We start from the raw sequence: 12,929 nt of genomic DNA on the forward strand, positions 1-12,929 counted from the left end.
ATTCTTCAGACCTCTTTTGAAAAAGACACAGACAGACCTTATTCACTAGGGCATGCCTTTGGACTCAGTAACCTCCTCCAAAGATTTTACTTTTCTATTCTATCATATTGGGTATTGAACTTCCACTTTGATTGTTTTTTTAACCTTAAATATTTGATTTTATCATCTTAAATGTCTATGGGGTTTGAGGACCAGTTTACACTTGAGGGCAGGTGGAGGTGTTGGGTTCCCTGGAGCAGGAGTTACAGGGGTTGTGATCCACATAGTGTGGGTGCTAAGAACCCAGTCTCAGGGCCTTAGCAAGACAGTAAGCCACTTCTCCAGGCCCCAACATTTGAATTTTTTTTTTTTTTTAGAGTCACAAACATTCTGATGAGAGCAAATAAGAATAAATTCTTTTTTTTTTTTTTTAAAGATTTATTTATTCATTATGTATACAATGAGTGTTTGGCCTACAGGCCAGAAGAGGGCACCAGATCTCATTGTAGATGGTTGGGAGCCACCATGTGGTTGCTGAAAATTGAAGTCAGGACCTCTGGAAGAGCAATTGGTCCTCTTAACCTCTGAGCCATCTCTCCAGCCCAAGAATAAATTCTTAACACTCTATTGTTTTAAATATGTTAAAAGGAATCCCTTCTGTTGACTAAGCATATTTATACATCATATTCTAGTATTTCATTTCTACTGAATTTCACTTAACTTAATATAATGTTTTGGAACACTATTCTTGCTTTACTATAGTTCTCTAACTTAAATTCTTCAAAATCATGCTTTTGTACAAAATCATGGTGTCACTTCTCTACTGACACATTATCTTTTTCCAGAAACTGACATTGAGAGATTGGAGACAAAAGCTGAGTGGGAACCCAAGTGTTACTTCATGATGACCCAAGTATCATCTTTGAAGTACACCTTCACATTCAGAAAAGGATGACTAAAAGAAGCACAAACTACTAACATTATTTTCAGTCAACAACAAAAAACTCTTTCAAGAAATTGTGCTTTAATAAAGACCAGAGATCTGTTGCTGGTGTTGAGGGAAGAGCCCAGATTGTAGGGGGTTGGAGAATGAGTGGGATGCAAGAAATGGGACTATTAAGCATTGGATGTGTGAGGACATTTGTCAGGAAAGGAGGGGGAAGGGACATGCTTCTAGCTGGAGACCAATTCAGGGAAACAAATGGTTAAAATTAGTGGGCTTAAAAAAGTAAATAAGAAATTAACAGGAGGACTTGAGAAGAGGGGTATATTGGGAGAGGAAGGCAGGTACAAAAGGGCTATAAGGATGGATTGATTAAAATGCATTATATGCATGTATAAAATAGTCAAATAATCAATAAATAAACAATAAATGGGAACACAGAAATCCTAGACACACACAAACTGGGGAGTGGGGTATTACCTGATTTTAATACATTGCAGTTTGAAGGAGAACCATCTACCATAGGTTCTTGTGTTTGAGCAGTTGGTCCACATCCAATGGCACTGCTTTGGAAGGCTGTAGACCCTTCAGGAGGGAGAACCTGGCTTGAAGAAGCACATCTTGGGGGGGGGGGGGCTTTCCGGGTGTTTTAGTTTCTGTTTTTTCCTCACTTCAGGAGCCATGTGACCAGCTGTCTCTCAAAATACCCAATGAAAGCACCTATAGATGTTAGAGTTCATTCTGGCACAGAATTAAAAGGTGAAGGAGTGTCACGGGAGTTAGGTGTTTTGTCATGCCAACAAGTATGGTAAAAAATATGTATGTCTGGCCTTATTGAGTAGGACTGGAGAGGAACAGCTGTGGGTCTTCTTAATGCTGTTGGATGAGGGCCTGGGAATCCAGGCACTGGTAAATCATATGGAAGTAACTGGTGGGAATTCTCATCCAATCTTTTGTATACTTAAAACCAGAAAACGAATGCAGAAGACACCTTCTAAACACAATGAAAGAGAGGTTACATAGAAATCTACAGGTTGCCAGTGAGTTTAGAGGGTCTTTTTAATTACATGGAAAGACAGTTAGATGGCTTGTTGCACCCTTGTGTGTGGGGCATATATATTGACAGTTATTCTATGGAACTTCAGACCTCCCCAGAAGCTCATGTCTTCTTGTACACAGGTGCAGAAAATAATGATGTCTTTGCAAGCTCCACCTTGAAGAGGGACAGCAGAAAACTGTAATAGCTGGGGAAATCACCTGATTGTTTTCTGACATGAACTTTGCTTGGACTTTTCTGATTATGCAGGACCAACAGATATTTTCACATTGCCTCTCAGTTGATATTTTCCTATGCATAGTATCCTTGATTGCCAATACCACAAAAGTGGCCTTATTACTACTGTTTACATTTGGTAGGTAAAGAAGTACAAACTGAGAGAGGTTGAGTTACATTAGTGTTCATTTAGGCATTCTGACTCTGAGGCTAGGCTTTAGAATATGCACGGAAAATGTGGAGAACTGTATTTGATCAAATGGCTTCCATTGATTGACATTTACCAGCATACAGACTACAGAAACAAGTGCAGCATCTCACCCCTGAAGACAACTTTCTGATAGCACACAAAGAAGAGAACAGCTTTCCATGAAATCCAACAAATATCAATGTTAGATGCAATACATAAAATATATATTATATCTTTAAAGAAATCAATCCTAGACTCATAGCTTACAATAGTGCCTGTTTCCCTACTCCAGTAGAGGATGCCCTGATATTATATCACACAACATTTAGTGAGCACAAGTAACTGAATGCAATATATTTACTGACAAGAGTGCCACGGCTTTTTTAAGGCTCCGTATTGATTTACTTTTTTAAAAAATCAAAGTGACAGCAAAAGGAGGGAGAAATCACATGATTTGAGGAAGATATGGGAAGATTTAAAAGGGGCAAACACAAATCCATTAGTTTTAAAACAGGTCAAAAGACAAATCAGAAAAGCTGTAGACTAGTGAATCTGGGATTCAACATCTATTATAGAGAAAATACAGGCTCTCCTGTAAGGGAGATGGCAGCAGGGAAGAAGTCAGAAAAGGAGACAGGACAAGAAAAGCTTTGTGAATCTTCACTGGGGATCACAGAGGCTGCACTCTTCTCTGCAACAATGTTATAGCCTTTACTGTTTCATATTCAGAAGATGCACACACTTGATTTATTATCTATGCTAGATTATTTATGAAAATGTTGCAATAACTTGCTCATCATTAGAGTCTATAAAGCAGGACCATGCTTATGCTTCTATTTCTTTAGTCACTCAGAATGGTTCAGAGAACGCACTTTCCCTGGGTTCATCATTTTCTGCAAGCTCTGCTCTCAGGTTGGCACAAACAGTACAATAAACCCGAGACAGCTTGCAGCTTACTGTAGCAACACTCACAAGTGCTTGGTTAAACCCAGTTCATGGCATCCTGGGACAAATTATTTTATATTACAGGCTAAGGGGAAATGGCAGTAGGTACAGGATACTGAAACTGCAATGACTGAGTTAATTTTGGAAATGGTAGGATGGCATGGAGTTCAGATTTCTAGCTTATTGAGTTGTACCTCCATCCACGTGCTATACTTGAGGTCTTTTGATGGTTCCATTGCCACCAATATCATTGCTCCTAGTCCATGAACTATTTGGAGCATTTTACAAACATGGCATGCTGAAATAGAAAGAGTCTTTCGCTTTATTTTCTAAACCATATCCATTTATTTTCATAAACATGCCACAGTTCCCAGACATACTAGAATGCTATTTTCCCATATTGTCCTTTTCAATCTTACATTTTCTAGGTTTTTTTTTTTTTTTTTAATTCTTGTCAGTTCTTTGACAGACTCTGTAAAAAGAGTTTCATTACCTTATGGCACTCAAAAGCAGCATTTTCTGGTGTGCCAAGACCACCTGCTTCTTAAAGTACTCCCTCCCATCCCAGTACCTTCTTAGATATTCTAAATCAGAGGCTCTGGAAATGCAGCCCTAAAGTCTGTGTGTTTAACAAGATCCCTGGGTGACTTTTGAAAGTGTTCAATGTAATATCCATAAAGACAAGTGCGTCGTTCACAGACATCCGGTGAGCTGAGTTTTCACAATCTGAATCACTCTAGTAACCAGCTTCTTCAACAGGAGACAGAATCTGTCCATCACCCTTTGACTAACTCTCTTAATGTCCCCACCAAGAATACCCATTAACCACATTCCTAGAACCATAAATAAATCCAACTTGTTTTTATAATTTATAAGAGTTGAATCAAACAAAATATACTAGTTTGTGACTGAATTCTTTTTCTTGATGGTGTGTGTGTGTGTGTGTGTGTGTGTGTGTGTGTGTGTGTGTGTTGGTATTCTTACCTAACATTGTAGCCTCTTTGCTCTCAAGGTCAATAACTACTATTTTGTGACTATACTATCATTTACACATGCACTCAACTACTGATACACAATGGTTTAATTTCATGTTTGGGATTATATTGAAGGGTGCTGCCATGAATGTTCTAGTCCACTGTTTTGTGGGTCTGCATAGTTTTGTTTCTATTATGAAAATTGACCTATAACTTGCAGCTCATAAAGATAAGCAGCTGGGGGAGCCCATTAATGTCCTAGCAGTGGGGTCTATAGAGCAGAGGGCATTCTAATTGTACCGTGTTGCATTATGGGTGGGTCTGAAGGTCATTAGGGGTTGGGATGGCCTGATTTTAGACACTATTTTTGATTACTTATATTTCAGAGATAAGATAGCTTAGCTATTCAGAAAGAGACACCAACTGAAAGCCTTCAGATCCCAGAATCACCAAATGAAAGACATCAGATCCCACAGTCACCAAATAAAAACCTTAAGATCCCACAGAGACAAGGAGACCAACCTCCCCTTTGAATTTGTATTAATTATAATTTAGAAAGATGTCACCCAACTCTTTTTGTTTGTTTGTTTTTGTTTTTTTAAGTTAAGTTTCTCTGTGTTCCCCTAGCTGTCCTGGAATTCACTCTGTAGACCAGGTTGGCCTCAAACTCACAGAGATCCACCTGCCTCTGCCTCCTGAGTGCTGGGATTAAAGATATGCATCATGACTGTCGGGCTTCAGCCAACATTTTTTAAAATTGAAAATAGATTCTTCTCTCACACAGTACATCCTGACCACAGTTTCCCACCCTCCACTCACCCCAGCTTCCCATAAACCCCTCTCCCACAGATCCACTCCCCCTCTGTTTTCTTTCAGACCCAACTCTTTTACTCTTTTATTTTTATTAATTGAAAATAATTTTTTGCATACAATATGTTATGATGATGGATGGTTTCCTGCCTCTAACTCCAAGACAGTCCCCATACATCCAGTTTTGCAGTCTTTTTTCTCTTTAGAAAACAAACAGACAAACAAAAAAATTAAACAAACCAGAATTTAAAAAAAGAGGAAAAACAAGAAATGCACACACACACACACACACACACACACACACACACACACACACACACAAACCCATAAAAACACATAATTGTAAACTATAGCATAAAAGCAAAAGACAAAACATTTCCAAGCAAATGATATGAGATGATAAGTCTACAAAAACACCACTGAGTTCATTTTAAGTTGGCAACCTACTTCTGAGCACAGGACCCTCCCTTAAATATAGTGTAGATACCCAGTGAGACTTCATTAGAGATAACTATGTTTTTCCTTTGCAAGCAGACTCAGTTGGAGAGAGCTCCTTGCTTAGGAGTTCATGTCCACATCCCCCTCTCAATGTTGGGAGCCTATCTGGCTTGAATCTGTGAAGGCCTTGTGTGTGCTGCCACAATCCCTGAAGTTCATATGTCCATCAGCTCTAATGTGTCTGGAAGTCACTGTTTGGTTTCAACCATCTATTCTTCCTGCTTCTATTCTGCATAGTTCCCCAAAACCTGAAAGGAGAGATTTGCTAAAAAATTATAGAACTTGGAATCTTAGCTGGAGCAATAAGACAACTGAAGGAGATCACGATGGTTACAAGTAAGGAAGAAGTCAAAGTATCTTTATTTGCAGAATTTTATACATAAGATACCCTAAAAAGTCTACCAGGAAACTTCTACAGCTGATAAACACATTCTGAAAAGTAACAAAACACAAAATTAACACAAAAAATCCAATAGCCTTCATTTATACAAATTATAGTTTGAGAAAAATATCAGGAAATAATACTTCTTTCACAATAGCTTCAAAAAATTATGGGATAACTGTAAGGAAGTAAGTGACAGACTCATATAATACAAACTTTAAGATACTGAAAAAAAAAAAAGGAACTGAAGAAGACTCCCAATTCTTCCAGAATGCTGGCTTGGGTTGTGAGACTGGCAGTAGGCTTTTGGAAGGATTTATATCTGCTCCATAAGGGCAGAGGAATAACTTATAGTCACAGTTGTCTCCCATGTAAATGATTTAAGAAAATGAGGTCAGCATTGGAGAGTAGGACTAAAGTGAGGAAGAACCCTCCTGAAACCTTTCTTAGCTTGAGGAAATGTTTAAAACATTTTCTGCAGTTAAGAGTAGAAGTGGGGGACAACTGACTATGCGAATATTCAACACTTGCTGGCTGTATCATTTCCAAAGTCATTGTGCTGATTTGTACCAACTACACCAGGGTCATAAGGGTTCAATGGCTCTACATCTTTAACCAAATGTGGCAAGTTGGCACTTCCCTGTTATCACATTTTGCTTCTTTTTTTTCATATCATCATTCTTTAAGTCTTTATTTTTCTTTTCTTTTTCTTTTTGTTTCCATTTTTCTTTATTAAGAAATTTTCTACTCACTCCATATACTATCCACATATCCCCCTTCCTTCCTCTTCCCACCCCAGCACTCTTTCCCAAGCCACCCCGCATCTTCACATCCCCCAAATTGAGGTCTCCCTTGGGGAGTCAGAAGAGCCCAGCACACTGAGCCTAGGCAGGTCCAAGCCCCTTCCCACTGCACCAAGGCTGTGCAAGGCATCACACCACAGGCACCAGATTCCCAGAAGCCTGCCCCATAGACCAGGGACAGATCCCGATCCCCCTGCCGGGGTGCCCCCTAAACAGATGAGGACATCATGGGAATAGGAAGCAGCAGGGTGCTGGGAAGGCTCTCAGGAATCCACAAGGTTGACCCCACCTTGGTCTGCTGGCAGTGGTCCAGAGGGTTCCTGGACAAGTATACTCTGGTAACCAGCCTAGCAAATAACCTAGCTGTCATCATAGAGCCTTTGTCCAGTGACAGATGGAGGCAGATACAGAGATTCATGGCCAGGCACCAGGCTGAGTTCCGGGAATCCAATTGATGAGAAAGAGGAGAGATAACTACAGGCGAGGAATGTGGAGATCATGATGGGAGGATGTGCAGAGATGATCGGCCACACTAGTGGAAGCCCATGAACTGTGGACTGGTGACTGTGGAGCCCCCATGGGACTGGACTAGGCCCTCTGGATACAGAAGATGGTTGTTTGGCATATTTTGCTTCTTTAGGGGAACAGTGGCTCATGTCACTCCTGTCACTGAGGTTGACATTGGCTTTGAACTCTTAATCCCCCTGTTTCCACCTCTGGATTCTTAGGATTTCAGGCATGTACTACCACACTTGGCTGCTATTCACTTTTTACATTTAATTTTTAAATTTAATTTTGTGTGTTCATATATAATTGACATATTTGTGCCTGTGCTTATGATGCTATGCATGTATTTATGTGAGCGTAGGCATGTAGGTGCCATGACAGGCATGTGAAGAAGAGAGAGCAACCATGGCTTTCAGGTTTCACCTTCACCTGTTTGGAAATAACCCTCTTTATTTGGTGTTGTTGTTTGGTGCTGTATACACAATCCCCATGGGTGGGCTCCAGGCTGCTTTTCATCTACCTGAATGGGCACTGGGATCACAGAGATACACTTCTTCACCCAACTTTACATAGGTACTAGGGATTTGACTTATATCTTCAGGAAATCACTTTGCCCACTAAATCATTTTATTTTAACCATCCTAGTGGATATGAGTGTTAATCATATCTACCTAATTCTAATTTCCTAAGCAATGTGTAGCTATTATGGGCTTTGAAGTTTTTCTAGAGCCTTCCATCAGCTTTGGAGTCATTTTTTTGTGAGTTTTCCCCAGTAATTTTACTAATAATGACTTATTTTAATAGACTTTATAATTATAGATTACATTTGCGTTCCTAAATTATTTATATAAAACTTTTTTCATTTAACTGTTGAATTATGTCGGTGATTGAATTAAATCATTGTGAGATTATTCTATAGATTTCCTTTCAAATTTTCTTTTTATTTATTTATATATCAAATTGAAAAATTGTGTAGAAATATTCACATATTCACAGGGCTTGAAGAGCAAACAAGCCTAATTGTCCCGGTATTGTTCCAATCTTAATATTTCTACTTCTGCAATAAACTCATGTCCATTATGTCCTAAATTTGAATAGGTAATTTTTCACTTTACTTCTTTATTTTCTTTTCTTTTAATGAGAATGATTCTTTTTCTTTACACTCCTCTTGGTTAGACTTCTCCTTTATTTATTTATTTTTGCTATGGCTTCATTCTTTCATGTATTTTATTTGTATATTGTGTGGGTGTTTTCCTGTGTGTGTGTGTCAGTCAGAGATCAATGTTGAATATCTTCCTGGATCACTCTTTGGAACTTATTTTTCATGATGAGTATTTCTCACTGAAATAAAAGAGCTCATTCATTCTGCTAGGTCAGCTGGCCAGTGAACTCTCTTGTCCCCAATTCCTCAACAATAGGGTTGCAAACACATCACTGGGACCAGCTTTTATATGAACACCAGGAATTTGAACTCGGTCTTTGTGTTTGTGTCTCAGGCAATCCACTTGCTGAGTTGTTTCCCTTACCCACTGTATATTTTTATCCCATCACTGATCATTTATATCTATATATTATATACCTGCAAGATTTGCTGACTTACGTTAACAAATTTTCAGTCAATAAACCATTTGAAGCAATAGATTACTTCCATTTTACTCAATATAATAATTTCAAGGAAATTCATTTCCCTTGATGTGAGATGTGTGTGTGTGTGTGTGTGTGTGTGTGTGTGTGTGTGTTTGTGTGTATTAATTCAGCAGAAATCCAATATAGAGTATGATGGGAAGAAAAGTTTGGTTCCATTTGGAATTTGAAATGGTCAATAATCCTGAATTCTCTGTTAATTTTCTAAAGTGTGCACGTCATTCTGGATTATTGACAAAACAAGATACTATTTATTATCAGTAATGAAATAGAATCAATGATGAATAGAATTACCTGAAGAGGCCATAGAATTTGGAAACCACCTTCCAGTTAAATGAAACCATGGATACTACAAAAGCCATGATTTTGATGATGCACGTAGAACTGTGTCAGAAAGGATTGGGTGCTTAACCAAGTGATATTGTTCCTCTACTTTAATAAACAAGCCATGATTTTACTAGAGTAAAAATATTTTACTCTCTAAGAGGTCATGTTGGTCATGAATGACTTAATGACAGGTGGGGATATCTTTTATTATACTGAAGTGTTTTTTTTCTTTTCTTCTTCAACTTGTTTGAGAATAGGTCTCGTACAGCTGAGAAGGGTCTCCGTCTTTGTAACCAAGAATGTTCATGCACTCTTGATCCTCTTGATTCCACTTTAAAAGTGTTCAGATTACAGGCAAGCCACCAGACACCTAGTTTACAAATATTCTCTGTTGAAGATATTTAATTGCCTAGGTTTCCTTTTTATTGAATGGAAAAATAAAAGGGGTTTTAGAGATTCTGGTATGTTCTTCTATTTTGGTAAAAAGAAGCAACTTTACAAGATTATTTCTATATTCCTTTCATGTCTGCTCTGGATGTGGTTGTATTTTCTTTATTCCTAGAACTCTTTCTGAGACTATGACCTAAGAGGACAGAAATAAATTATTCAGAGAAATAGACAGTGAATGGGGGGGTGGTGAATCCAGGACCCTGAGTGCTTCTTAGAGTGCACACCACCTTCTGCCACTGCAGCGTCTTTTTTGCTCTCAGAGAGGGTGACCACTGACTCAGCCGCATGAATGCTGCACTCAGTGGTGGTTGTTGCCCAAGGTATCGTCTAGTTGGCTGGAAATTATTTCTTTTTCTATTTTATTTTACTTAAGATCTAAGAACTTAACTAAGGTCTTGGAAAATTTCTCTGAAAAGACTCTAGATCTCACAGGTCATAAATTTAGAGCAAAAATAGTCATTAGTAGTTCCCATTAGGGAAGGTGCTATAATTGTTTTGTTCCTCATTATGTTCATGGCTGATGTTCAACAAATATTCATGCAATAAATCAGTCAGACATAACCCATTTAGTACATTTTAGGGGGGATATGGTCTAAAAAGTTTTCCCTTACTTTTCAAGAAGAATTTCTCTTGATGAAGTAACTTTTAACATAAATGATATACTCATCATACAGGGTTTGTCTTCCAGTAAGAGCATTTGTGGCTTCTACTACTTTCCTTTTTCTTTCCTTACATACTGGAATCTGGCTGACATCCTAGTTAGTCGACTTTGGGCATACTGATTACAAAACTTCCACAGGAACTGGACCTTAGTTGTCCTCACTGGAGCCTTGGTGCCTATTTATTTATACTAATATTTTTAAACCTATCTCTTTCAACGTTCCTACAGATGCAGTCCTTACATGCTATCTTTTGAAAGATGTAGAAAATGTGTGGTGAAACCCTGAAAAAAGAAACATGATAGCCTGGAAACAACCTGGGCTACAAAGGATTCAAAATCATGGTCATGTACTTCTGCTTCCTAAATGGATTAAGATCCCCTTCAAAAATTCAGTGTCATTTTTACATGTCTTGGTTGGCTGTAGGCTCTAAACAGAATCATCTTTAAATAGATAACAGTGTATTACAAGGTGCTTCCACCACTGCCATATACTTAATAATTTTTGAAATTATAATATTACTTTTCCCTTTTCCTGTTACCCTCTCTCAAATTCATAGCTTCCTTTTCTTTAATTAGTACACACACACACACACACACACACACACACACACACACACACACACACACAGGTAGAGATAGATAGATAGATAGATAGATAGATAGATAGATAGATAGAGAGGCCTCCTCTCTGAGGTCTGTCTTTTATGGTACCAGGTAGAAGGTGTTATGCAAACTTCCAATGGAGGGAAGCAATCAACAATCATACTCACCTGTAACACCTACAAGACACAACAAGTCCAGCATGATAAAATAACACTAAGGACACAACATTGGCAAATATGCCTTGCTGTTAACCAATAGCTCTTTAATTGTAATTAAGACCCATGAAACAGGAATGAAGCCACGTATCATACTATGAACCTAGTGAACTCCACAAGGCTAGTGAAGCATGGATCTTGGATGAGAACCTTCAATCACCACTTTACTAAACTAGCATACTTCTTAACTGCAATCTAAACATTTATCCTAATACCCTCAGCAAAGAAACTTCTCTTTGCACCAAATAAAGACCATTGCAGAAAACCACAACCAATCAGAATATAGAGAACAAGATATTCTGTGGTGCCAATCCCCAGCTGATACATCTGCAGAACAACTCCTGCAGCTAAGACTCAATTGTGGAAGACGAGATGTGAAGACTGTAACAGCCAAAGGAACAGAAAGTTCATTGTGAAATTGTGTCTCTTAGACATATCAGAAAATATGCCCATAAGGTCTTATCAACTAGGCTGCCTAAACATGACCTGAGCAAGGATGATAACAATTGACATGTTAACATCAAGAGAAAAAAGCTTTCAGAGTCTCATCCCTAGGCAAATGGGGAAAATGAGGAATGTTGAGAGCAGGAGAAATGTTCTTTTGCAGGAAAGAACCACCAATTGGTTATCTAATAACCAACTGTCAGCCCTGAGACCATGTACAAGTAATATTTTATGGACTGATACACAGGCTGTATTTATTTATGAATGTAGGAGTGTGTGTGTGTGTGTGTGTGTGTGTGTGTGTGTGTGTGTGTGTACATGTGAGTGAGAGAGACAGAGAGAGAGTGAGAGAGAACCATTGTGCTTTAAATGTGGTTATTGATGGGAAATAGATAAGACCTCTCTATATAGTTATTGATAAGGACAAAAACAACAATATAAATGAATAACTGATATGCATCTTAGAAAATAAAGATGTAAAAGATTAGAAGACAAACAAGATGAAAGCAATATAATTTAGGAGAAAGAGAAGCATCTTCCCATGTTAACTCTTTTGAGGTCTTGTGGCTACACTATCACCTGTGGGGAAAGTCAGAATTGGGGTCCAAGGCTTCCATCTTTTCTTGAGTGGCAATTAGTGGGAAGTCCAGGTGAAGACTCCCGTGGGGCTATGTGTGATAAATATTTTTCACTATGAGCTTGAAATTGCATCCCTCTTGATTGCTTCATGTGAATAAGAATAATCTTGTTTAATACAATACATAAGTATTGTGTCAAATACAAACTTTCTCAGAAGTGAGATTAGGCATGTTCCTATAAACAAACTGTGAAGATGCCTATTTTTGTAGCCTATTGGCAGTCACTGTAAGTAGAAGTTCCTTTGAAGGGAGATCTTGACAGACAACAGATTCAGCAATGTTCAAACATCACAGCAAGGACATTTGCTTTTCTGTACTTGGGGCCTTGATTGAGATTTTCTTGAGCATCTCCCAAGACACATTGCTTTAAGGTCATATGCCAAATTTAAACCAGTAGTAGTCATTTCTGCACTCCGGTATCTTAGCTATTGTCCAATCCTTAAAAAGGATCCTGAGGAGATTATGTCCACTTGATCTGTCCTGTTTGTTTTTACCAGGAGATGTGTAAAGGAGTGGAGGACATCTGAATTTTGAGATAAATGTGATGCACAGATTGTAACAATCCAGTTGAGGGAGGAAAGATGCAAACTAATTTCCTTCCATTTCATCTAAGCCATCTGAGAGCCTTTCCATATTTACCCAG

Source organism: Onychomys torridus, chromosome 3 (genome assembly GCF_903995425.1).
Source record: "Onychomys torridus chromosome 3, mOncTor1.1, whole genome shotgun sequence".
Lineage (NCBI taxonomy): Eukaryota > Metazoa > Chordata > Mammalia > Rodentia > Cricetidae > Onychomys > Onychomys torridus.